Genomic DNA, 4,662 nt, shown 5'->3' on the forward strand with positions numbered 1-4,662 from the left:
TCAATGAGATGTAGGGGGACCTTGTTTACCGATTCGGTATATTTACCGAATCGGTAAAGTTACCGAATCTGTAAAATACCGAATCGGTATTCATACCGATTCGGTATTTTACATATGTAGGTGGGACTCTTCTGAGTCCCAGAGGCCTTACAGAATCGGTATTTTACCATGAAATAAAACCTCATGGTAAAATACCGATTCCGGTGTGCATGCACATGTGTGCATGCACACCTATGCCATGTGACAGGCAGACCTGCCCTTAGGGCATGTATGCCTGCCACATGGCACCCACGCCTGTTTAGGGGGTGCCAGGGGGTGTCAAAGTGACACCCCCTGCACCCTTGTGAAATTCGGTATTTACCGATTCGGTAAATACCGAATCGGTAAAGCCTATTGATTCCTATGGGCTTTGAAGCCCATAGGAATCAATAGGCTTTACCGATTCGGTATTTACCGAATCGGTAAATACCGAATTTTACCGATTCGGTAAAAGGGAACATCTGGATTCCCTACATACCAACCCCTCACATTTACCGAATCTTAATTACCGAATCGGTAAAATTCGGTAATTTTCGGTAATTAAGATTCGGTAAATGTTACTTACCTACATCTGGCCCCTGATGTATATATTTAAAGTGAATGATCTTAAAATTGCCATTCATACAGAGCTTCCCCATTAGTCCTCACTAAGTGTGAGTGCAAAATACGTTACGCTTGCGGATTTGCGGATTTTCGGTAAATCCGCAATCCGCGAACGCTCGCGAAGTTACAGAACATCCGCAAATTCGCACGCAGCGGATTATTTTTTCTTGGTGATACAATTTTGCGGCGCACGGCGTTTACTTACCGTCATTCAGCGTTTGCCGAGTTGTTTTTCTCGATATTTTGCGAGTGCTGCGCCATTTTGGATCTTGCTGCGGGATCCCGCGGGAATTTGGCGAGCGCGATTACGTCATCGCGGCTTGCCAACTTGCACAGCGAGAGTTTGTCAACGCGAGTACGCCGTGATCACGTATCGCGGGACTTCGCAATTGCGAGCTTGTAGATGCGGCGAGCAGCAACAATCTTGCACTCGTGAAAATACAAAATTTGCAATTCTGCACAAGAAATCCAACAGCAAGCAGCATAAACCTTCTGGAAATGATGATTTTTATCTGAATAACTCGTCAGGTTGACATTTGCCTGCACTTTTTTTGCGAGGAGTCCATTTTGGGGAGGGGGGGTGGGAGGAAGGAAGTGCCCCACAGTCTTCAACTTCCTGTTCCTGTCCAGCAGGCTCCTCCCAGAGCTTTGTACATCTCCTGGTCACTTTTCATTTGGATCTGGAGCTGGAAGGATTACTTTTTGTGGATGCTGCTGGATATTTGGATATGAGGCCTTTTTGACTTTCTTTGGATCACTTTTTGATTAGAAATTTCACAAGTAAGTTTGTTTGGGACATTACAGTTGCTGCAACTACAATTTTGGAATTTTCGATTTTTTGGCTGTTTTGGGGCCTTTTGCCCAGGGGTACTCAGTGGTGGGTGCACTGAGTCTTTCTGTGGGGTGTTTTGAATTTAAACATCATGGAGGGGCTGGATGGCTTGGGATTGTGCTGATTTTTCTGTGATTTTGGTTTTTTTGGCCTGTTGTGGCCTTTTCACCAGGGGTAGTGAGTGTTGCATGGGCCTAGTCTTTCTGTGGGTTGTCTTGAATTTAAACATCATGGAGGGGCTGGATGGCTTGGGATTGTGCTGATTTTTCTGTGTTTTTCGATTTTTTGGGGTGTTCCTGGGGACAGGCCATGTGGGTGGGGGCCATTTTGAGTGCTGCTACAGGCCCTGGCCATGTGCTGGGAGGGAGGGGGCCATTTTGAATGCAGCCAGTGTTGTTAGGCCTGCAACCATTTTGCCTAGTTTTCAACCTTTATGCCCAGGGGTAGTGAGTGTTGCATGGGCCTAGTCTTTCTGTGGGGTGTCTTGAATTTAAACATCATGGAGGGGCTGGATGGTTTGGGATTGTGCTGATTTTTCTGTGATTTTCGTTTTTTGGGCCTGTTGTTGTGGCCTTTCCACCAGGGGTAGTGAGTGTTGCATGGCCCTAGTCTTTCTGTGGGTTGTCTTGAATTTAAACATAATGGAGGGGCTGGATGGCTTGGGATTGTGCTGATTTTTCTGTGATTTTCGTTTTTTTCGGGGTGTTCATGGGGACAGGCCATGTGGGTGGGGGCCATTTTGAGTGCTGCTACAGGCCCTGGCCATGTGCCGGGAGGGAGGGGGCCATTTTGAATGCAGGCAGTGTTGTTAGGCCTGCAACCATTTTGCCTAGTTTTCAACCTTTATGCCCAAGGGTAGTGAGTGTTGCATGGGCCTAGTCTTTCTGTGGGTTGTCTTGAATTTAAACATCATGGAGGGGCTGGATGGCTTGGGATTGTGCTGATTTTTCTGTGATTTTCGTTTTTTTGGGGTTTTCATGGGGACAGGCCATGTGGGTGGGGGCCATTTTGAGTGCTGCTACAGGCCCTGGCCATGTGCTGAGAGGGAGGGGGCCATTTTGAATTCAGGCAGTGTTGTTAGGCCTGCAACCATTTTGCCTAGTTTTCAACCTTTATGCCCAGGGGTAGTGAGTGTTGCATGGGCCTAGTCTTTCTGTGGGTTGTCTTGAATTTAAACATCATGGAGGGCCTGGATGGTTTGGGATTGTGCTGATTTTTCTGTGATTTTCGTTTTTTGGGCCTGTTGTTGTGGCCTTTTCACCAGGGGTAGTGAGTGTTGCATGGGCCTAGTCTTTCTGTGGGTTGACTTGAATTTAAACATAATGGAGGGGCTGGATGGCTTGGGATTGTGCTGATTTTTCTGTGATTTTCGTTTTTTTGGGGTGTTCATGGGGACAGGCCATGTGGGTGGGGGCCATTTTGAGTGCTGCTACAGGCCCTGGCCATGTGCTGGGAGGGAGGGGGCCATTTTGAATGCAGGCAGTGTTGTTAGGCCTGCAACCATTTTGCCTAGTTTTCAACCTTTATGCCCAGGGGTAGTGAGTGTTGCATGGGCCTAGTCTTTCTGTGGGGTGTCTTGAATTTAAACATCATGGAGGGGCTGGATGGTTTGGAATTGTGCTGATTTTTCTGTGATTTTCGTTTTTTGGGCCTGTTGTTGTGGCCTTTTCACCAGGGGTAGTGACTAGTGAGTGTTGCATGGACCTAGTCTTTCTGTGGGGTGTCTTGAATGTAAACATCATGGAGGGCATGGGATTGTGCAGATTTTTCTGTGATTTTCGTTTTTTGGGGTGTTCATGGGGACAGGCTATGTGGGTGGGGGCCATTGTGAGTGCTGCTACAGGCCCTGGCCATGTGCTGGGAGGGAGGGGGCCATTTTGAATGCAGGCAGTGTTGTTAGGCCTGCAACCATTTTGCCTAGTTTTCAACCTTTATGCCCAGGGGTAGTGAGTGTTGCATGGGCCTAGTCTTTCTGTGGGGTGTCTTGAATTTAAACATCATGGAGGGGCTGGATGGTTTGGAATTGTGCTGATTTTTCTGTGATTTTCGTTTTTTGGGCCTGTTGTTGTGGCCTTTTCACCAGGGGTAGTGACTAGTGAGTGTTGCATGGACCTAGTCTTTCTGTGGGGTGTCTTGAATGTAAACATCATGGAGGGCATGGGATTGTGCAGATTTTTCTGTTTTTTTTCGATTTTTTTGGGGTGTATAACTGAACTGATGTTCCTCTGTCTTCCATTGCTTTTAGGTGCACAAGACTCAAGAGAACCACCAGTGCCAGGAAGAAGTCCTGCAGCGGTGTGTGTGTGCAGCATAACGTCACGCAACGTCACGTCTGGCCACAGACAACTCTGCAACTCGTGCAACTGCGGCCTGCTGTTCTGACCTGCTCTGAAGAAGATGGCCCCAAAAAAAGTTCTCCGTAGCTCCTCTAGCAAGAAAGTTGCCAGTAAGGAGCAGAAGAAGCAAGTTACCAAGGAGGCTGGTGTGCCGGCCGCCGCGTTTTTGGGAGTAAAAAAAAAAGTACGCCTGCAGCAGCAGCGGGATCTGCTGGGGACCAAGCTGGGAGCAGCACCCCCGCTCCATTGGGCTCAGTGCCTCCACCACCACCACCACGCCAACTTAAGTCCAAGCCTTTGAGTGCTGCAGAGGCAGTCAGTGTACTTCTTCAATCACCATCGACCAGTGATGTTGGCTCATCGCAAGAAAGTAGCAGCAATGTCCCTGAATCAACACAGGTTGTTGTAACTCATCTGACAAGTGTTGAACAACCACAGCCGCAACAACAACCACATGTGCAAGTACAAGCCCAAGTACATGTGGAAGGAGAGGCAGCGCAAGGAGATGCGCAAGCAGAGGTGCATGGAGCGTCCCAAGTGCCCACAATAGTTGTTCCTCCCGAAGTAGGGGCACATCAGGAAATCGACAATCAAGCCGAGGTATCATTTGAGGAAGCCACTCCTCCTGATGATCATTCATTGTCTTCCACATCCCTAGCAAGGAAAAGATCAAGGTTGGTGTCTACATCTTCTTCAAGCCCACCTTCTTCTGATGATATGGATCCCAATTGGGAACCAGCACCACTGCCGTCTGAGAGTGAGGCACACCATGATCTGACAAAGGTACTTAAGCGTAAAAGGAAGGTCGTTGAAAAACTCATAGTTATGAAGTGTGATGAGGCTCAACAAGAA

Source organism: Lissotriton vulgaris, chromosome 1_1 (assembly GCF_964263255.1).
Source record: "Lissotriton vulgaris chromosome 1_1, aLisVul1.2, whole genome shotgun sequence".
NCBI lineage: Eukaryota > Metazoa > Chordata > Amphibia > Caudata > Salamandridae > Lissotriton > Lissotriton vulgaris.